This window comes from Neolamprologus multifasciatus, chromosome 12 (genome assembly GCF_963576455.1).
Source record: "Neolamprologus multifasciatus chromosome 12, fNeoMul1.2, whole genome shotgun sequence".
Classification (NCBI taxonomy): Eukaryota; Metazoa; Chordata; class Actinopteri; order Cichliformes; family Cichlidae; genus Neolamprologus; species Neolamprologus multifasciatus.
Window position 1 is genome coordinate 23,883,718 of NC_140450.1, and position 23,120 is coordinate 23,906,837.

Consider the following 23,120-nt stretch of genomic DNA (forward strand, 5'->3'; position numbering starts at 1 on the left):
CTTTTGAGAAAACGTGAAGGTTTGCCCTTCATCTACAATTAATATTTAACTCATACACATTACAACAGAGTGAATTTTTTTTTTATGAAACAAAAAAAGGTTGAGTATATTTTAATAATATAGAAATGCAGTTCAGTAAATTTACATCAACTTTTCATCTCAAAGACTCTGCAGATTTACAAGTTTAACAAAAAGAAAATAATTCATATACAAAATTTTACATGAGGTGCTATTCATTGTGTTTGTCTGTTATTTTTTTTAATATAAATGACAAAGTATTTCAGATAAAGCGTTCAATATAACTATAAATGTAGATAAAGTTGTAAACAAGTCATATTGAATCCAGCAAACTCTGCTTTCACTTTTGAGAATCACGTGAAGGTTTGACCTTCATCTACGATTAATATTTAACTGCTGCACATTTGCAGCTTCTGCAAGTTTTATCATTTTCAGTCTTCTGCAAGTGTCTGTTTTCAGCTACACAATCTTTTTATATTTGAAGGTCACGTATTTCTTTTCTTTACCATTATCGATTTAATAATAGTGCTATTTGCAGTAAGTTTCATAATATTAAGAGCAACAAAATACATTTTATTAATGTTGCCATAGTTTAACCATCATGGTTAAACTATGGCAATGGTCAGACATAATGATTTCACAGAAAACTGCTTTAAAACTGCTTTAAACAGCACATTTTGCACTCAGTGTTTTAAGTCATACACATTACAATAGAGTGAATCTTTTATTTTTATCAAATCAGTAAATTTACATCAACCTTTGATGTCAAAGACTCTGCACATTTACATGTTTAACAAAAAAAAAATTTCATATACAAAGTTTTACATCAGGTTCTATTCATTGTGTTTGTCTGTTAGTCAGCCAGCAGTTTTTATTTGGTGATAATTCCTGATGTCTTGGAGCTTAGATGATCCCTGAAATAGTTATATATGAGTATTTATCCTGATACATGCTTAACCATCTGGGTAAGAAAATCCCAAAAGGTTGATTCTGTTCATCTGGACATAACGTTTTCAGTTTCGTCTTGTCCATGTTGTCAAGTTTGCGTTGTCATGTCTGCGTTCCATGCTGTTTCCCGTTTTATTGTGAAAGTCCTGTCCTATGTGCAGCGCGCCTAGTTTTGTCTGCCCTTGTTAGGTCTGGTTTGTCTCATCTGTGTTCCCACCTGTTCCCCATTTATGGCATTATTTTTGTGTCACTATTCTGAGTGCAATCCCAAAAAAAAATTGAGCGCATGTAAAAAAAAAAAAAAATGCAGGTGCAAGTGTTGCAGTTTGAGGAGAAATTTATTTTGAGCAAAGAAAAGCTGGTGATGGTGAGAATTGGTAAGCACACCTCCTCATCACTCATCCTAAACACAGGAACGCCACAGGGTTGTGCTCTTAGCCCCCTCCTTTATTCCCTGTTTACACATGACTGCGTTGCTAAACATAAGTCCAACACCATTATCAAGTTTCCAGATGACACAACCATCATAGGCCTCATCACAGACAACGATGAGAGGGCCTATAGAGAAGAGGTGATGGCACTGTACGAGTGGTGCCTGGAAAATAACCCGACTCTCAACATCAGCAAAACTAGAGAAATGATAGTGGACTACCAGAAATGACCAGTCAGTGAACACCAGCCCATCCACATCTTCTTTCTTCTTCAAAGTTTGTTTCTTAGTTATTAGTCTGATACATAATCATTTCTAGTATGACTGGACAAACATGGTGCCTTCATTTCTGAAGGCTGTTTGAGTCTGAATGTTGGACCTTGTGTATCTTGTGTTCTCTGGGCTTTGCTGATCTCGGTTTTTTGCAGGAACAGAAGTCAAGTCAAGATGCTTTATTGTCATTTCAATCATGTGCAGTGGTACAGTACACTGTGAAGTGAGACAACGTTCTTCCAAGACCATGGTGCTACATAAAACAGACAATCAACACAGGACTACATAAAGTGCAAGTGTGCAGTTCTGGCACACCTTTATACAACTTGATTTATGAAGGTGTGCATGTGTGTCAGACTCCTGAACACTCAGTGACTGGACTGACGGCTTGGTGGAAGAAAGTATTTCGCAGTCTGGCAATGAGGGTCCTAATCCTCCAGTACCTCTTGTCAAAACACAGCAGGGTGAAGAGAGTGTGTGTGTGGGACGGGTGCGTGGGGTTATCCCTAATGCTGGTTGCTTTGCGGATGCGGCAGGTACAACACAAAACCAGGTTTAGTGTAAATCTTTCTTCTTTCAGGTGGCTGATACCTCTTCCAACCTCTTCCTGGCAAATGGCTTTGGTTTTGTGAGGGAGCAGCACTGAGGAAGTGTGACTGAGTTGTTATATGTGTACTGTTGAGAAGGATGTACAGGGATACCTGCAGCCAAAACCATCATAGTTGCAGAATGCTACAGAGGGACTGAGACAGCTCAGGCATAAAATATTTGATTAAATGGATGAAAAAGAAGTTTCTTCCCTGTAAATATCACTTACAAATCTTTAAGTCTGCCAGCATGCTGACGTCACAAAAACAAGAAAAGAAGCTTGACTTCAGTGTTTGGACCTTTCTGTCATCATGAATTCTCCTGAAGTTTGTCACTATTAGCCAGGCAGTAATAGAATAGAGAATAGAATGCCTTTTGTTGTCACTATACACATGTACAATGAGATACAGAGAATCTCCTACTCAGTGCAAACATGTGGGAAAAGAAAGGAGGTGAGGTGCACAGTTTCTACAGCACTTTATACACATGAAGAGTATTTAGAAAAAATATAAAATGTACAAATATACAAATCCAGAAAAAATAGTTTATATATTATTAATAGCTTTATATATTTACAGTGTGGGGTATTTATGTTAAGGGAAAAGAAATGTAGTTTTGATAAATTACTTTGACACCTGAATTGCTCTTCTGCACTGCACAGAGGAAATGGGGTGGCTGTAGCTCAGGTGGTAGAGCAGGTCACCTACTAACTGGAAGGTTGGTGGTTTGATCCTAGTCTGCTTCAGTCTGCATGCCAAATCCCATGTTGCTCTCCAGTGCATTCAGGAGAGTATGAATGTATGTGAATGTTAGATAGAAAGCACTTAGAAAAAGCATAGAAAAAGGTGCTAAAGCAAATAAGTGAACGTATAAGTTGTGTAAAGCACTTTAAGTGCTCAGAGTGCTTTATGACATTCATACCAACAAACAGACGCAAGCACATCTTCTATCCAGACGCCATCTTGGATCTTCACCATCTTGAAGAAATTACTTATTTCTTCAAGATGGTGAAGCAGAGCAACAACAAGAACTCTGGTAAGTCCTTATAGAGAATTTGACGCATAAAAAGCAACAAGAAAATGTTGTTTTGTTTTGTTTTGTTGAAGTTGATTTTACTAAATGAAATGGCTATACAAATTAAATTTCCCATTTTAGAAGCATTTGGGTTTTTTTTTTTCTCTTTGTGTGTGTCGGGGGAAAGATTTTCTAAACGGTTCATTAAGAAATATTTTATGGCTGTGGCACCACGGGAGATAAGACAGGGAGAATAGAAAGCTTATGTTTCACAGCAAATGAGCTGCTTGTTACTGATGAAGAGCATACACAATAACTGAGTGAGTCACACCTGCAAGATAAGTTTTTGAAGCTGCTTAGCAAACAAAGCTGACTGCAACTCTCTGACAAATAGATGAGGCAACTTGGAAAGTTCACTTTAAGCTTAAGTTTATTAAGCATGGATCAAACTTCATGTACTTCTCAAAAGTGAGTTTTAGTTTTTTATTCCTTCATTTCACCAACTATTTTAGTTACATTAACATTGTTTATAGTATATTTATGAATACACAGATTAAATATCAAGAAAATAATTTTTAATAAGATTATTTTGTTAAATGTTTATTTTCTGCTAGTTTAAATCTCGGTTTGGTTTAATTTAAGTTTAAGGAAAGCTAAGGCCAATATTACAAACACAACATCCCTAAAAAGAAATTAAAAGTTAACTTGCTTAATTCCAAATAAAACAAAATATACACCCTACAAAAATAACCTACCTAATCACCACATAAACAGGAGAAAATTAGGGATAACAAATTAAAGGCAGCTCTACCCTACAAAGACAGTCTAAACAAAGTCACGTGAGGCTAAAAATCCAACTCAAAGGCATTTAAGCTTCCAAAACCCAATGAGTGAATATGAGCAGTCAAAATGGCCAGAAGTACAGCTCCCCAGGCATACAGGGCTTTGCTGATTGACTTGATTTAGGCAGCAGCACCCAATCAGGACGGAGGCAGCAAAGCCTAGACAAGACACAAGGCATTACTTCACAAACAAACAATGGTTACATAAACAACATGTTTATGAACACACCTTGCAAGAGCTAAAATGTAGCCTAAAAATACTAGCAGTAGGCTAAACCTTTCATATGCCTTGAAATGTCAAAAACACAAAAGAAGATAGTTGTAGCCTCTTCAAGCACTCCCATTGTGAAGAAGGACAATCATGAAAAGGCAGTTCTTCCTTAAAAAAATAAATTGAAATGGCAGCAAAACAAAATCATGGCCATAAAAATGGCCGTAAAAATGCCCCGCACAATGAATGTGTCTCCGGCCAGCCATCCGTGAGGTAATTAATGAAAAGCAGGCCAGCATTAAACCTAATGTGTAGCCACAGTGACAGTGAGGAGGATTCAATAGACATAGATCAGCAAAGGTGCAGATCGCCTGCACTCCAACTACGATGTGCACAAAGGATCTCTTATGTCCCGCACGCATTAGTTCATATCCCGACTCCACTGGGCCAGTAGGGTTATGGCTCTCCAGGGACCAGAGAAAGATTACTGTGCTCACTCTCTCACACTGAATCCATTCACTGGAATTACAACATCGACTCAGCTGCACTTGCACATGCAGTACAGAACACACACACACACACACACACACACACACACACACACACACACACAGTGAAACTTCTTACCATTTAGAAGTATCAGATGTGGTCATTTGTCTTCAGTGAGAAGGACAAGAACACAGGCTACAGAAGAAAAACAAAACACATCAGAGTCAGTCCACATGGCTGATGTGCACAACACACTGCTTATGTAATCTGTTACCTTATGATCTCCCATACAGACATTAGGACCCATTGTGTTGTAAACGATACTCTTCTCACCATTGTCTCTCTGAAAAGAAGAATGAAATTAAAACGCCAGCAGGAGCAACTTAATCAGCTCACTCAGAGCATTGCTCGATTGCAGGGCCCCCATCGAATGTCTCGCTCGGGATGGAGCGATGCCATTATATGCAGACGTTGTCAGCAACCTGGACATTTTGCTCGGGAGTGTGATGGGGAACGTGTTCCTCGTTCCGGGCCTCCTTCGCAGGCCCCTCGGCATAATCGCAGGCACTCTCCCTTAAATACGGCTTCGGAAAACTAGCACCCTCCGTACTGCCGAGCCACAGTTCGGGTGGGGTGTCTATTGGCTCAAGGGTTGTTTCCAATGGTCCAGAGGCAGTCTCCAAATTAGTTTCATCCTGTCCGCATATAGATGTGGACATGGGCGGTATAAAAGTACCTTGTTTGGTTGATACAGGGTCCATGGTGTCTACCATTACTGAAAGCTTTTTCCGCCAGCACTTTGAGTCCTGGGGTCAAGAACATCTCCAAGCTTGTCATTGGTTGCAGCTTAAAGCGGCTAATGGTTTGTCTATTCCCTACCTTGGCTATATAGAGCTAGGTGTAGAGCTCTGTGGTAAGTCTATTCCACAGTGTGGCGTGTTGATCGTTAAGGGTCCGCCAGGTGCAGGACCTTCTATGGTTCCAGGTGTATTGGGGATAAATGTGATTCGGAAGTGTTACCACGAGCTTTTTGGGCAACATGGTGAAGCACTGTTTAGTTTGGGCTCTGTCACAGAGGCCCCTAAATCCCTTGTGCATGCGCTGCAAAAGTGTCATGATGTTAGTACAAGAGCCCCACCGGATTTGTCTGGCCATGTGAGAGTGAGAGGTAAGCGAGCATGTTGCATTCCAGGTGGTGTAATGAAAATAGTGGCCGCCACCTGTTCTAAGCAATATTCAGGTGCCACCGTGTTATTTGAACCCAATGATGTTAAGTTGCCTGCTGGACTTTTAGCGTCCCCTGCATTGGTTCGAGTGGTTAGAGGTACTGCATACATACCAGTTGTTAATGTAGGGACTACAGCGGTTTTGCTTCATCCCAGGACCATTATGGGGACCCTGGAGGATGTTCACGTTGTCAGTTTGCCTGCTGGTGTGACAGAGATACCCCATAACATAGCAACAATTGCATCTCACACCGCCACTCCTACTGTGCAAGATCAGATGGAAGGGATTGATTTGTCTAAACTGTCAGCAGAGGAACAGGGACAAGTGAGGTCTCTCCTTAAGAAATACAGCTCGGTCTTTTCTGCTCACGACACTGATTTGGGTTGCACTAACTTGATCTCCCATGACATTCCGCTCATAGATGATATCCCCGTGCGGCAGCGTTATAGGCGCATCCCCCCCTTCAGAGTATGAGGTTGTGAAAGAGCATATTAACCAGTTACTAGGCGCTAAGGTGATTAGAGAGAGTAGCAGCCCCTATGCTTCTCCCATTGTACTCGTTAAGAAAAAGGATGGCAGCCCACGCATGTGTGTGGATTATCGGCAACTGAACAACAAGACAAGGAAAGATGCATTCCCCCTGCCGCGCATTGAGGAATCCCTAGATGCGCTGACTGGTGCCCGTTGGTTTTCCACCATGGATTTAGCCAGTGGCTACAATCAGGTCCCAGTTACGGAAGAGGATAGGCCCAAGACTGCCTTCTGTACTCCTTTTGGCCTATTTGAGTGGAACCGAATGCCATTTGGGCTCTGTAATGCCCCTAGCACCTTCCAGAGACTAATGCAACGCCTTTTCGGTGATCAACAGTGCCAGTCTCTGCTTCTCTATCTTGATGACATTGTAATCTTCTCATCAACAGTACAGCAACATCTTGAGCGGCTGGATGTGGTGCTAGGTCGGCTTCAGCAGGAGGGTTTGAAAGCAAAGCTTGCCAAATGTGCCTTTTTCCAGCGGGAGGTTTGCTACTTGGGCCACGTCATCTCCGATCCGGGTGTCTCCACGGACCCTAGCAAGGTTGAAGTGGTGGCTAACTGGCAGCCTCCTAAGACTGTTTCAGAACTGCGATCCTTTCTTGGGTTTGCCAGCTATTATCGCCGTTTTGTAGAGGGTTTTGCCAAGCTGGCGGCACCTCTGCATAGACTGGTGGCAGAATGGGGAGGCAGAAAATCAAAGAAGAGGTCAGAGCATGGTGTAATGGAGAACTGGACTGCAGAGTGTGCTCAAAGTTTCGAGGCATTAAAGACTAAACTGACAACAGCACCAGTGCTGGCATATGCAGATTTCACTTTGCCTTTTATTTTAGAGGTAGATGCCAGTCATGGCGGCCTAGGGGCAGTGTTCTCCCAGGAGCAGGGAGGTAAGGTAAGGCCAATAGCCTATGCCAGTCGGGGTTTGAGGCCTACTGAGCGCAATATGCTAAATTATAGCTCAATGAAGCTGGAGTTTTTGGCACTTAAGTGGGCCATGACTGAGAAGTTTAGAGAGTACTTGTTGGGCCACAAGTGTATTGTTTACACTGACAACAATCCTCTTAGTCATTTGTCTTCTGCTAAACTTGGGGCTACTGAACAGCGCTGGGCAGCTCAGCTCGCTTCATTTGACTTCGACTTAAAGTACAGGTCAGGAAGGAGTAATAAGAATGCAGATGCTTTATCTCACCAGCATCCACCCGATCCTCAGGAAATTAAAGCCATGGTTCCTGGTACAGCCTTGCCTGAACCTCTTCAACAAGCCTTGCAGCTGGGACCAGTTGAGGTATCCCAAGCTGCCATTACAGTTTTGCCCCATCTCACCACTCCTGATCTTCATGCCCTCCAACAGGTCGATCCAGTGATAAAAGAGATCCTGGGGTTCTGGAGACGGAAGCAGCGACCTAGCTTCGAGGAGCGGCAGCAACTTGCCCCACCTGTTCTGGTGCTGCTACGACAATGGGATTGTCTGATTGAAAGGGATGGAGTTCTGTATCGTCAGGTTCATCGCCCTGACGGTGCCGAGGTAGTACTTCAGCTTTTGCTGCCTAGTTCACTAATGGAGCAGGTGCTGACCCATCTTCATCAGGACCATGGCCATCAAGGTGTGGAAAGGACCCTAGCGCTTCTCCGCTCACGGTGCTACTGGCCAGGTATGTCTGCTGAGGTAGCTCGCTGGTGTCAGATGTGAACGTTGCAAAAGACACCCAACCAGCAGCTCAAAGTTTCATGGGACATTTGTTGGCTTCTCGACCAAATGAAATCTTGGCCATTGATTACACCCTGCTTGAACCTTCCCGGAATGGGCTGGAGAACGTCTTGGTAATGACTGATGTTTTTAGCAAGTATACATTGGCTGTCCCCACTCGTGACCAATGTGCTGCTACAGTGGCCCAGGTTCTCGTAACAGAGTGGTTCTCAAAGTTTGGTGTACCGGCGCGTATTCATTCTGATCAGGGTCGTAACTTTGAAAGCTCCCTGATCCAGCAGCTCTGCAAGTTTTATGGTATTGAGAAGTCCCATACTACTCCTTATCATCCGGCTGGAAATGGTCAGTGCGAACGCTTTAATAGGACTTTGCATAATTTGTTGCGGACCCTGCCAGTATCCAGGAAAAGGGACTGGAATGTATGTTTGCCCCAGTTACTTTATTGTTATAACACCACTCCCCATCAGGCTACTGGGGAAACTCCATTCTTATTGATGTTTGGACAAGAACCCAGGTTGCCAGTGGACTTTCTGTTGGGCAGAGTATCAGATCCCATCAGTGGAGATGTGCACGAGTGGATTCAGGAGCATAAAGCCCGGCTACAGGTTGTACATGAAGGAGCCAAGGAGCGACTGCAACTGGCTGCCGACCGCAGGAAGAGGCACCATGATAAAAAGGTGAAAGAGGCACCATTGAATGACGGGCAGTTGGTGTTCCTGTGCGATTTGAGCGGAAGAGGGAGATGTAAGATCCAGGATCGATGGAAACCAGCGGTATATAGGATACTGAAGGCACCTAAAGCAGGTGGGGCAGTATATACCATTGCACCTGCCGATGATCCTAGCAGTGTGAAGCATGTTCATCGAACATTGTTAACGGCTGTGGTAATAGCAGCTATACCATCAGAAGGGCCTGCTCCGAGCAGTAGCCCACCTGGCCCAGAAATACCATCCTCAGAACATGACTCATCAAGTGACAGTGACCTGCTATTCCTGAGCGTAGGAGCCCCTCAAGTAAATGTTCTACCATCTTATAGCCCAGTGGCAGTGCTTCCAAGTAGCTCTGAGTTGTTGCTCTCGCCAGAAGACCGGCTTTCCTCCGTTCCAGCCATTTGTACAGCGACCCCGAGTGCAGCACCAGTTCCATCCATGCGAAGAACAACACGGTCCACGGCTGGCCAGCATTCAAACATCCATCATCTCCCAAGACCAACAGGGGAGGTGGCACCAGGGGCTGCAAACTCTATTTCTGAGCTTAGGGTGTATGCTGTCTCTGCATTGTTTAGGCCTTGGGATTAACCTGGGTGTCCTTGTAATCCATCGTCGGGGCGACGATGCAAAAAGGAGGGGTAGATTGTGGCAGGATGAATGTTATTCTTTGGTTCCACCCACTTTCAGCCTGGCGCATTAGGGGGCGCTAGTATAAATAGTGGCCCTGTGAGCATTCCTGGATCGCTTACCTGAGATCTCCTTTTTGGTCACCTGACTTCCCCTTGGTGTGGCAGAGATTATTCTGAAGCCTCCATCGCGGCTGGTAGGTGTTTACCCATCGTAGTGTGTGCATTACCTTACTTGATGGTAAACGGATATTGTTTTTAGGGCATAGCTGTGGAAGCCTCCTATGAGCCCCTGCTCATGTTTCATGATGTGGGGTTACTCGGTATGTAATTCAATTTTGTCTCGATCCTTGCCTTTTATTGTTTGTTTTATAGTAATTATTTATTATGCTTTGCAGGAAGTGTGGGCCTTGGTTTTACGCAACGCCACACTAACTGAAGTGCTGCTGCTTTGCTTTGCTTGGCTTTTACCGTCTGTTCCCGTTGTGAAGTTTCTTTTCCTGCTGCTGTCCGCTTTTTAACGTGGACGTCGGCGTGGACAGCGGCCATATGCACGCCGGTTATGGGAGTCAGCTGGCGTACATATTGATGAGCGTATGATTAATTTATAGTCGGGCAGACGGCTAGTTGGAGCAATACGGCGATCCCGTTTGCTCCAGATTTTAAAGTTTTATCCAGATTGTATGTTTTTCTGTTTTGATTTGTAGTTTGGATTTTTGTTACACACTGGTGGGAGGCCCTTTTTATAGCTGCAGATCACCAGTGTGGTCCTGCAGTAGGGTTATCCCCCAGCGCTACATTAATTTTGTTATCTATTAAAATTTTCTTTGTTTCTTTTATTCAGATGCGGAGTGCCGACGTCGAGGAGACCAGGGTGCCTTGGTGGTGGGATCCCTTGAGTGTACACACCTGCCTTGTTTAGTTTATTAGTGTGAGTGTGTGATTTTTGTGTTGCACTTGTGTCTTGGTGTGTTTTCTTTTTTTGAGTTTGTGCGTGGCATCCCTGCCCCTCCACTGGTAAGCCTCAGCGCTGAATATATTTTTAAGCATATTTGTACGTGGATTTTTATGATTGTGTTTTTATACGGTGTTTTAGATAATTGTTAATAAATTGTCAATTTGTTTTAACATTGAACCTCGTCTCTGTACTGAGTATAACAAACCTAACTGCCTTTGTGGTGATTAGTGTTACTGATTATTCTCTGGGTGAAATTCCCAGAGTGGCGTTGTCTTTTAAAACTGAAGAGTATTTACTTTATTCTCACCTCGTGCTGCCACAGTAGGAATATCTAATTTACAATTTAGAGTTTTGAAAACATCTTTGCTAATGAAATTAAAACCCTGCCCACCATCCTATAACATGCCGAGTCTAAGCTCGCAACAGAGCACCACATTACATTATTTATATACTGTGAGTTTAACCAGTGAAGTAAAGAGGAGAATTGTATTTTCCAAAAACATCACCAAACAGCCACACATGGAAGTGTGTTCAACCCTGCTGGTGCATCACGGTGAAGGTGAATGTTTGTTACGTACTGGTTGTGTATAATCCAACGGGTCCTCATGAAGCCCTTTCTGGACCACTTGAACTGCAACAGAGGAAAAACTGGAGTGAGTCACTAAACAGCAGTAAGCTGTGTCTTTAAAGGGCTAAATTGATAATTATTGATTCTTGCACATAATTTGTCTCATCACCCTGTCAGAGCAGGCAGACGGCCCCCAGAAAGCCCCAGTAGACTCATTTGTCCCAACATCTCCTTTGGCCCATGTTTGCCCCTCCCGACAGGCATACCCAGATGCACAGTCATGCATACATACTCGCATCAGGACAGAAACTCTTTGGGAGTTTTTGTTTCTCCACGGTGGTGACCCTGTCCAGAGAGCCCATATACCTGTTCTTCCCCAACACTGGTATAAAATCCTCAACTGTGAGAGGCAGAGCCAAGTAGGTGACATGTAAAAGAGTGAGAAAACATGCAAACAGCTATCAATAAACTGGTGTTAACCTCAGGAGAGGGGCATGATGAGCAAATCTATAAGCGGGCCATTAGACTGTGTTCGGCAAACAACAATTGTTTCAAGCTGCTTCGTGGCAGCTTCGGGATGGCTTTGGTCCTTCCATAAGCTTTTCTGAGGAGCTTTTTCACGCCTAACGTGACTGGACTATGCAACAACAAAACAGCAGCTCCACTTTAAATTTGAGTTCTTTGTAAATAGGAGTAGTAGCCTTGTAACTGTCAGCACAGTTTGCCAGAGAAATGTCTAACGATTAAGCACTGACAAGGATTTTGCAACAGCCAGTGTTGGGGAGGAATACATGTACCGGCATAACATATTTAAAATACAAAATATGAGTAACTGTATTCCGTTACAGTTACCATTTAAAAAGGTGATATTCAGAATACAGTTACTTTGTTGAAATAAATGGATTACATTTTCCTGTTTCTCTATTTTTGGTAATTCCATGCTGGTGGAAACCCAAACAAAACAGGCATTAAGAGGCTCTAATGCCTGTGTCTCAATCTCGTGGCCCATGTCACCTCTACTTGCGGCCCGCATAATGAGGAAGATTTTTTTTTTTAAAATATTATTATTTTAAAAAATTATTATTCAAAACATTATTTAACAGGAAGGCAATAGGCAGAGTGTTACAGGCATAGCCCTACAGAATGTAGCCCTACTGTTACTAATTTTATATCAAGATCTAAAAGTCTAGTTGGTATTGGTATGGCGAGTTACTTTCAGTAATAGTAATAAATCACACAGCAATAGTGAATTCATGTAGTTGTAAAAAGCATGATAATATATTAAGTAATCCAAAGTATTCAGAATATACGTTACTCAATGAGAATAACGTTATTCTCATTGAGTAACGGAAGTTACTTTTACATTTTAAAAGTAACCTTCCCAACACTGGCAACAGCAGAACCGACTGCACCAAAGGCAGGTTGATTTTTATCTAAGCAGTGCATGGAGTAATAAACATTGGTGCAGTGGTGGGTTTTCTGTTTGGAAAAGAAACACAACATGATGAAATAAAAAATGTATGTGAGCGTTGTGGTTTTTTACCATGAAAGTCATACTGTTGTATATTGTTCAGTGTCTTGTGGATGAAGTACATGTTCCCCAAAGCCTGTGGATAGAAAAGATATAGCAGTTACACTCAGTTTCAGGTAAACCACTTAAAAAAAATCATAGTAAAACTGGACTTGTAATTGTTCTGCAGAGGCTTTTGGTTTCATTGATCCTCTTCAAAGAAAGTAAGAACATTTGGTATGCTTTGTAGTTTGAATGCATGACACAGTGCATTGTTACTCTCCGAAAACACAAACTTTAAATAATAGTCTTTCCTGGGGCCGGTGCCCCAGGAGGGGCGGGAGGGGCAGTGCTGACACCTACTGCTTTCTGGCAGGAAGCACCATGCCACTCCTGTGTTTTAAATGCACTTTAGAACATTACACATCAACATGACATATGAGCGGGCTGAGTAAGGTGTGGGGTCTTCACATCCCCATTCTCTGTACACGATCGGGCAGGGGGTTGGGAGGAGTTGGCAGTCTGGTCGGGGTCTGGGACGCTGGGCCATCCCTGTGGCTGCCGGGCCGAGGGCAGTCCGTCCCTCCACCCCATGGAAAAGGGTAACATCTCCTGGCTCTGGGGGCTCATTGCCCCGCTGGGGGCGGTGGTACCTGTACCTCGGAGTGTAGAGTATGTTTGGGAAGTGTGAAAGGGTGTATAGTGTTCATTTCTGTTTGTCTCCACGTTGCACGAGTGCTGAGTATTTGTATTTATGTGCATGAGGGTGGGAATGTATGCTTGTGTCTGTGTGTGCCAGTTTGTCTATGTCAAACTGATGCCCTCAGCTCTCAGAACCTTTGGTGGTTCTCAGTGTCCGGGGCTGGGCGCTCAGGTATGTACCCCGCATACTCCCGCTGGCTGCTTGGTGAGGCCTGGTGCCCCTGGTCAGGTCGGACCCTATCTGGGGGGTGGGGTTCCCTCAGACTGGGGCTCAATCTGCTCTGGTATGACTGTCTGCTCTCCTCAGCTCTTTCTGGGAATGTGATGCACTTGCCTCTCCAGTGGTCCTCCTTGGGCTTTCCTACTCTGGAGGGCCTCTGGATGTCTGGGGCCTGGGTCTTCTCCATGGCTGCTTCATGCTCTGGGGGGTGCAGGGCTATGGCTTCCCACACCCTCTAGCACAGCGGTCCCCAACCTTTTTTGCGCCATGGACCGGTTTATGCCCGACAATATTTTCACGGACCGGCCTTTAAGGTGTCGCGATAAATACAACAAAATAAAACTAGTACCGGTACCGAAAAAAGAAGATTTATTCATAACACACGTGAAAAGACCCAGGAAAACCGAGTTAACGATACAAACGATAACAAAATAACGCTCAAAACGGATAAAAACCCTGAAAACTATACATTTCACACCTGAGCCTCAACTCTCGCGGCCCAGTACCAAACGACTCACGGACCGGTACCGGTCCGAGGCCCGGGGGTTGGGGACGCTGCTCTAGCAGATTGTTACATGGAGAAACCTTTTGAACTCAAGCGCACTCATGCACACAGGTGTACACACGGGTGCTCACAGACACAAACTATATCTTCCTTGTATGCTATCTTAAAGCATATTTTGCACTGTTGGCCTTGCGTGCTGCTCAATAACATTCAATATTTAGTATTTACTGTTACTTATACATATCTAGTTGTTGCTTTGATCTCTATATTGTGTTGGCTGGCCTTAAGACAACAATTCTGATTGCTAAAGTGACAAATGGCACAGGCAAATAACAACAACAACAACAATAATAATAATACTAAAATATTTCCAAAAGGACCCTGAAGTGTGCGTGTCTGAGAAACAGACACGCACACTTCACACTTCACACTTCATCCCTGACGTGGGGCTGACAATTTTAAATGTACTAACTCCCTGCTCCTCTTATCTGATTAATCGTGCAATGTAAAATCAATAAAGACAGAAAATGAAAACCATTTAAAAGGTATTAACAGCTTGTGCCCCAGCACACCTGGTACCGGGGGCAAAGGAGGAAGAGTCTGTTTCATTGGCTGCAACACAAGGTTGTTGTGCAAGGATGTGTTGTGCCAAGGCAGGTATCCCCGACAGAATTTGCTTCCCTTGCTCTTACGGCCCTGGGCCTTGGAGGGAGTGAGACTGCCTTTTTGTGTTCATGCAAATCCATGTGTGCCATGACTTGTGTGTGATTGGTTACTGGGAGACCCGTGCCAACCCTCTCTTATGTAGAATGAAGTGTGCCAGACCACACGGACGATTGGCTGCCCAGGCATCCCGTGATGCTCCAAGAGGGAATCAGTGGCTGATCGTGCCCACCTGTGGCTGCAAAAGGCTGGAGGTCCTTCACTCAGTGGCTGCTGCTTAGGACTGAACATGCAGTTTGCCCTTCGTGCCTCCCTCTTCGATCTTTGTTGAACTTGTTCATATTGCTGAACTTTGTCAAACCTTGGTGCATGCTTGAACTTAGCCTGATTAGAGTTTTGAGCTGCTAGCTGGCTGTGAGTAGAACTTTGTGATGCTGGCTTGCCTTAGTTAACCTTTAGCTTTTACTCTTGACTGTTCTTTCTTTATGTAATAATTGTTTGCCCAGTGGTCTGTTGAACAGCCCTGTTGGTTTTCTGTTTAAAGTTTGTAATTAAAACCTTTTTCTTTACTGTTTTGTGTTGGGGGCTTGTGTATGTTACTCCTCCCCTGACGCCTAGCAGAGGGGGTCGTAACACTTGTATGGTGAGTACGCGCTGGGCAGGGAGAGTGGATCCATTTTACTCCACCTCCATTACAACCAACTAGACGTGGAAGTGGTAATGTTTTACTTTTGTGAAAGTGAAAGATGGATGTCGTTACATTACCGTTCAGTTTATGGGTTACAACAGAACGTGAACACACTAGTCCACTATCTCTGAAATGTGATTCTGTATTGTTCCCTGTTAATAAGGTCCGGTCAAAGACGGGGAATTATGTCACAGTGCTGAAGGACTTTATTTAAAACTGGCCCACATCGAACACACACTCTAGCTGGTAAAGATGTGGTTCTTAAATTAGTACAATAACATAAACATCTCTTTTACTGGTTCAGCATCTCTCACATTAAGTACTACAGAGAACACCATTTAAGCGTGGACACCATGAAAAGATTATCATAAAGACATGACAGGATGGCTCCTAGCCAATTTAGATTAAATCAACACCACCCTCTAGTGGACACAATTGCTCAATCAAATGCCGCTATGTTTACACAGGGGTTATTAGCAAGAACAGGTTCGTATGTTAGCACAGTAACTGCATCAGGTAAAACCTTTTCTGAACAATTACTCTCCACAACAACAGAAAACAACTTAGAAATACCCTGTGAAGCCAGGCTACTATCTACTTTACTTCTACAGCATAGCTGTCACACAGGCAGTAGTAATGGGTGTCTACATGGGTAAATTAACTGCAACAGAAATAAAAATAGGTTCCCAACCAGGGGCGATTTTAGCCCATTTTTGGGGGTGCTTTAGCACCCCCAAAATGAATCAAATCACCCCCAAAGATTTCTTACTTTTTTTTTGACAATATTTGCTGTTTGTGTGACACACTACTAAAAATATAAAAAGCATACAGTACTGTACTTGTTTGAGACGTAACATTTTAACAACAAAAGTATAGATACCCCCCCTCCCAAAATGGTTTGTTCCAGCTCGCCTCTCCCCTGCTCTGGCTCTAGCGCCGCCGTTGCTGCCAAAGCGATGGTGGCTGAGACGCAGCGGAGCGGAGGTGTAAGTGCCTGGCTTAAAACAGGACATATTAGCTGCATTTAACCTTCAGTTACTCTTTATATAGTTAGGTAGGAGTCAGACCATGATTCTTTTTAGCTGAAAAGCATTACACCAGGTAACCTGCAGTGTTGAAAACGTGTTTTCCGACAATGTTTGCTACCCTACAATCCGTCCTGCTCTGTAGTAAAATCAGCTACATTTGACCATCCTGTTGCTCCCATTGAAATGTATACAGCCTATTTAAAATCTAAAACTTAATTGTCCGCAGCCTACTGTTGGTTACCACTGTCCTGTTTGAAATGGATACTAACTAGCAAACTGACTGGATGCCCATTAACCTTATAACTCCTGTTGTATGTGTGTGTGTGTGTTTGTGTGTGTGTGTGTGTGTGTACAGAGAGACAGCCAGGTTCATAATGGATATAAGGAAGTTTTTTTCAAAAAAAGGAGCCACATTCAGGTAAAAGTGTAAAATCAAATGATCTGTCAATCAAGAATAATGTTGGATCAGTGTTTCAATGTTTATATCTTTTATTAGATGTTCATGTGGTTTGGTTATTTGCCTTTTGGTTGAAAGTAGACTGAGAGAGGACTTTTAGTTAGTGATCTTAATAGAATTTCTTTTCATATTAATGTAATTTTTCATCTAATTGAATACAATCTATTTATGTATGATTGTCAGTCCAAAGAGGGAGAGAGGAAAGAGGGGAATGTGAGGAGAAAGTACAAGGTCAGGAAGAACCAGGTAAGAAAACAGACCGGGAACAGTGACAGGCACAACAGAAACTGTTAAACTGACAAAGAGAAAAAAAAAACTAATTTTACTCACACAATCAGGAAGTTGTGTTCTCCCTATATTAAAGCTGCTAAACAGAATCTACAAAACAAACTGGGTTGAAACGTTTTTACCCTCTATAACAACATTCCAACATAACATTATAATTGATTGGGGAGATTAAAATTAATGATATATTTTTATGTGGTTCAGCCACAACTCTACTAAAACCTCAGCCAGTAATAGGCAGGCCAACTTTTGGACTGTCCAGTTGTCTGTATGACTGCCGCAGTACATACACCACATTTGCACACTATCAGAAAGTGCCAAACAGCCCTGGTGGAGTGAGGAGCTGTAAAGAGAAGCAGATGCTCTGTTTATATTCTAAAAATATTTTAAGCTTGTTTCAAAGATTCTGTACTGCAGCTTTAACCCTCTGACCCTGTTCAAAATCACTACCCTTTCAGCTTGTTCGTGGCCAAAAGTGGCCACCTACAGATTAGGTCTGTAATTTTTATTATTTTTATGTTTTTTTGCCATTTTTTTTGCATAAAGCTTTTAAGTAACTTCAGTTCTTTTCATAAATATAAAATTATTATTACTTTTTACATTTTTAACCCTTTAAACACCAGTTTGTTTGTCCACTGCACTAGCTGGAAGACAACCTCAAATCTCGCAATTTTATATAATTGCATTGCTACTGAAATTTCTTGTATTATTAATAGTAGAGTCTGGGGCATGTAATTGATCCACATCAACATTGATTATAATGCATTGTTATTTTTGTGCAGGGAGAGCAAAAACATAAAAACTTCCTCTCAGCTTGTTCGTGGCCAAAAATGGCCACCCCTTGTTTACGTTTACAAAATGCTATAAAATTCATATATATTAAGAAAAATTCCCACTTTTTTTGACATGATTTTTTAGATTAGCACCAGTGCTGTTCATGAAAATCAAAATTTCATTCAAATTCATAATTTTAACCCTTTAAATACCAGTTAGATCACATAATCCTAGGAACTCATAAATGGAAAAAAATCACAAAACCCCAATTTTTTTCCAAATAAAACATGCCATCTGATTTACTTTCTAACCATGATGGAGGTTAGATGCATAGCAATAATTAACAGTATCAATGACTTTTATACATCTTTGTTTTTTTGTGCAGTGACAGAAAAACATAAAAACTTCCTCTCAGCTTGTTCGTGGCCAAAAATGGCCACCCCCTGTTTACATTTACAAAATGCTATAAAATTCATATATATTAAGAAAAATTTCCACTTTTTTTGACATGATTCTTTAGATTAGTACCAGTGCTGTTCATCAAGACCAAAATTTCATTCAAATTCATAATTTTAACCCTTTAAATACCAGTTAAATCAAATAATCCTAGGAACTCATAAATGGAAAAAAATCACAAAACCCCAATTTTTTTCCAAATAAAACATGCCATCTGATTTACTTTCTAACCATGGTGGAGGTTAGATGTATAACAATAATTAAAAGTATCAATGAGTTTTATGCATCTTTGTTTTTTTGTGCAGTGACAGAAAAACATAAAAACTTCCAAAAATGGCCACCCCCTGTTTACATTTACAAAATGCTATAAAATTCATATATATTAAGAAAAATTTCCACTTTTTTTGACATGATTTTTTTTAGATTAGTATCAGCGCTGTTCATCAAGACCAAAATTTAATTCAAATCCAGACTTTTAACCCTTTAAATCACAGTTAAATTACATAATTTAAATGATTTACAAAGGGATAAAAGCATAAAATCCCCATTTTTTTTCTAAATAATACATGCAAACTGATTTATTTTCTAACCATGATGGAGGTTAGATGCATAGCAATAATTAAAAGTATCAATGAGTTTTATGTATCTTTGGTTTTTTGTGCTGTGACAGAAAAACAAAAAAACCCTCTCATTTTGTTCGTGGCCAAAAATGGCCACCCATGTTTACGTTTTCAAAATACTATAAAATTCATATATATTAAAACATTTTTCTACTTTCATTGACTTGATGTTTTAGATTAGTATCAGCGCTGTTCATCAAGACCAAAATTTAATTCAAATCCAGACTTTTAACCCTTTAAATACCAGTTAAATTACATAATTTTAATGATTTACAAAGGGATAAAGGGATAAAGGGATAAAAGCATAAAATCCCCATTTTTTTCCTAAATAATACATGCAAACTGATTTATTTTCTAACCATGATGGAGGTTAGATGCATAGCAATAATTAAAAGTATCAATGAGTTTTATGTATCTTTGGTTTTTTGTGCTGTGACAGAAAAACAAAAAAACCCTCTCATTTTGTTCGTGGCCAAAAATGGCCACCCATGTTTACGTTTTCAAAATACTATAAAATTCATATATATTAAAACATTTTTCTACTTTCATTGACTTGATGTTTTAGATTAGTATCAGCGCTGTTCATCAAGACCAAAATTTAATTCAAATCCAGACTTTTAACCCTTTAAATACCAGTTAAATTACATAATTTTAATGATTTACAAAGGGATAAAGAGATAAAGGGATAAAAGCATAAAATCCCCATTTTTTTTCTAAATAATACATGCAAACTGATTTATTTTCTAACCATGATGGAGGTTAGATGCATAGCAATAATTAAAAGTATCAATGAGTTTTATGTATCTTTGGTTTTTTGTGCTGTGACAGAAAAACAAAAAAACCCTCTCATTTTGTTCGTGGCCAAAAATGGCCACCCATGTTTACGTTTTCAAAATACTATAAAATTCATATATATTAAAACATTTTTCTACTTTCATTGACTTGATTTTTTAAATTAGCACCAGTCCTAGTCATGAAAACCAAAATATAATTCAAATTTAGATATTATACGCTTTGAACTGGGTGTGATTCCCAATCAGCCAGAGTTCACACCCAGTTTCACACCTTGGCTCAGGCGATTAGAGGATCATCAGGGGGTCCCTTTGTCCCCTCTGGGGGGGGGGGGGGGGGGGGGGGACACTCCCACCTTCTTGCCATATTGCCAGAATAAATGGTCTGGAAGCTGTTAGGTTGACTTACAGCAGTAGCAACGTCTGCACCTGCATAAACTCCAGGACACGTTTACAAACAGTGTTTGTTGTTGTTTGCGCTGCAGCTGCAGGTTTGAACTGTGCAAAATGTCCTGTGATTGGGGTTTTTTTGTTTTTGTTTTTGTTTCTAGAGTTAATATTTTGGGTATGGTCTCTTTTTATGAAAAATACAAGAGTAAAAGTGCTTTTCACATGTGCTTCAAAGCTAAGTTTGACTGGGAACCTCAAAGCTCAATATCCTGCATCCACAGGAATTCACTGCAGCCTATGTAATGTTTGATGCGTCATTATTTATTCCAGTCTATCTTGCAAATACATGTTTGTGCTGCAATGTCATGCACAAACACAAACTATCAGATCCTTAAGACCAAACCTATGTCAAAATTGTTTCATTATATTGGTCCATTGGAGTGTGGTAACCCATCAACCCCACCTAGTGGAAACCAAGAATATTACATGAAATTGCTTGCTTGGCAGAAAATGGGCCAAGGATCTCATGTGGTAGAAAAAATGAAAAACTACAATTTTCATGTGTTGAGTTTAGAATGAAAGCAATTTTACCTAAATTGCATGCTATAGTACTGCCAGTAACAAGGAATCAAAAAAGGTGGTTATAATGGGTTTCAATTGGCCAAAAATGGCCACGATCAGTAAAACGGGAACAATGTGGTGTATAGTGAATATTATTGACATTATTAAGGAGCTGATGTTGAAAAATAAAAAATTTTAATAAAATGCACACCTTTGGAAAGTTTCATTCCATTTGCATTAACAGAACAAAAATGGTTGAAAACCGAAAAGTGAAGTGGCCACCGTTGGCCAGGTTAGAGACCAGAGGGTTAAATGTTTTCCAAAAGCACACATACACTTATCAGTGTTTCTCAAACTTTTTACAGTGTGTACCACCTGATTAAAAATGTCAAGCTCTCCTAAGTATCACTATGAAAGCATGAAAGCAAAATTTATTGTTTTGGGAGTATTTTTTATGTATCTGTATTATATTATACATACACATTAAAAGTGAATCTCTGTCCAAAAAATGCACTCAGTTTACTTTTTACTCACTATGAGCATCATTCATTATTCTCCCCCAGTAATTAAGGTTAGGATATGTATTTTTTCTATTCCAATTCATTCTTCTTTTGCAGCATTTAAATAACCTTGATCAGATTTGATGGTTTTGTTACAGACTTCTCAAAAAAGTGTTTTGCTTTTCTTTCACAAATGTGGGAATTAAATTGTGTTAAAATGTACAAAACAGTGATGTCATGTTTTGTGACGAGGACCCAGGCACAGAGGGACTTGATGAATTTAAGAATCTTATGATTTAATAAAGAAATTTGCAGACTTGCACAGAGATGGTAAAATTATGATGACTGATAACGGAGATGAGGACAGGGAGGAACAGGGGTTTAAATGCACCAAAGTGACAGTCCGAGAGAACTCGGGACAACATTTAAGGATGCAGGGACTGGCAGAGACAGGTTTATCTTGCCTGGCTGGGCAGCTCTCTGGGTGCTCAGCACCCCCAAAGCTCTGATCCTAGAATCGCCCCTGTTCCCAACGTGACTTAGTGGTTCTATGAACGCACACTTATTAACATCAGCCCAAAGTATTGTTTATTTCTGTGCCTCTTTTCTGATCGCACGTTAAAAAAAAAATGCATGCGCAAATGTTGCATTTTGAGAAGAAAGTTATTTTGCGCGAAGAAAAGTTTAATTTGAGGGGACAAAATTCATTTCTGCATGCAAGAAATGTATTTCAGTGTTTGCTATTATTTGTTATTATTGCACACACAATAACAGCCCCTCTCGCTCAGTTGTTGGCATTTGCTCTTGCACAGATCTCTGCTGTGTGCTGACAGATACCTGCGGACCTGCCCTAGGTCTGTCATTCCTGCTCACATCTCTGCTTCGTGCGCGCTCAACTCTCTATACAGTGGTCCCTCGTTTATCGCGGGAATTATGTTCCAAAAAACCCCGCGATAGATGAAATCCTCGAAGTAGCCAACTTTATTTTTTACAGTTATTATAGATGTTTTAAGGCTGTAAAAACCCGGACTACACACTTTATACATTTTTCTCAGACAGGCATGAACATTTTAACACTTTTCTCTCTTGTTTAAACACTCTCAAAGTTCAAACCTTCGTAGAAAAATAAGACCAGTATCACAGAATGAAACCAAACGTACCCGCAGGTGCCTTTGACGACGGTGCAAAACGTTTCGTTGACATTGTGGTGTTTGTTGGGGAGAAAACGTACAAACATACAGTACAGCATTTCAGAGTCGCACCGCTAACGATCGAATATTTATATAAATTGGACAACTGAATGCATTCTGTACTATAAAGGAGACAGAAGGCACGAGATTGATTGACAATGGTCTACAGCCAATCAGGACCGCGAGGCCGCGAAAGGTGAACCGCGAGGGACCACTGTACACCGTTATAAGTGTGCCACAAAACCTGCCAATCACAGACTTCGATGCAAAAATTCTGATTGGCTGTTGCGGTCTCCAATCAGCTCGCTACCTACTGCATTCGGAAACGCGGTCCAGAATGTAGCTAAATCCATTTTCGGTGAGTATGTTTAATTATTTTATTTTAAAATATATAATTGTTGGTTTTAATCTAGTTTAAACCAAACCACTCCACTGGATTTAGCTAGATTCTGTCTTCTGCCTTAGAAGACAGCTGCCCTAGTTTTAATCTAGATTTAAATGTATTGACTTTGTCCAGTCTCTACTCTCACCTGGCCACTGAGTATCCCCTTTTTTGACTTCACACAGCTTCAGTCTGCAGATGCAGCCATTGACCCCTACTGTCAAATGTTCAGTGTGAGGGTATCACCTGGGAGGAGT

At 41.2% G+C, this 23,120-nt stretch overlaps 2 long non-coding RNA genes across 2 annotated transcripts; both read right to left on the reverse strand.

The window, feature by feature from the left end:
- Positions 1 to 3,287: 3,287 nt before the first annotated feature.
- On the reverse strand, positions 3,288 to 5,176 carry LOC146507031 (uncharacterized). The gene is made up of 3 exons (XR_014877162.1): positions 5,088 to 5,176; positions 4,952 to 5,008; positions 3,288 to 4,272 (listed from the first exon to the last, which is right to left on the reverse strand). It is a non-coding gene; the product is annotated as an uncharacterized LOC146507031 (long non-coding RNA).
- Positions 5,177 to 10,900: 5,724 nt separating this feature from the next.
- Positions 10,901 to 22,854, reverse strand: LOC146507032 (uncharacterized). The gene is made up of 3 exons (XR_014877163.1): positions 22,452 to 22,854; positions 12,685 to 12,748; positions 10,901 to 11,541 (listed from the first exon to the last, which is right to left on the reverse strand). It is a non-coding gene; the product is annotated as an uncharacterized LOC146507032 (long non-coding RNA).
- Between the last annotated feature and the right edge of the window lie 266 nt (positions 22,855 to 23,120).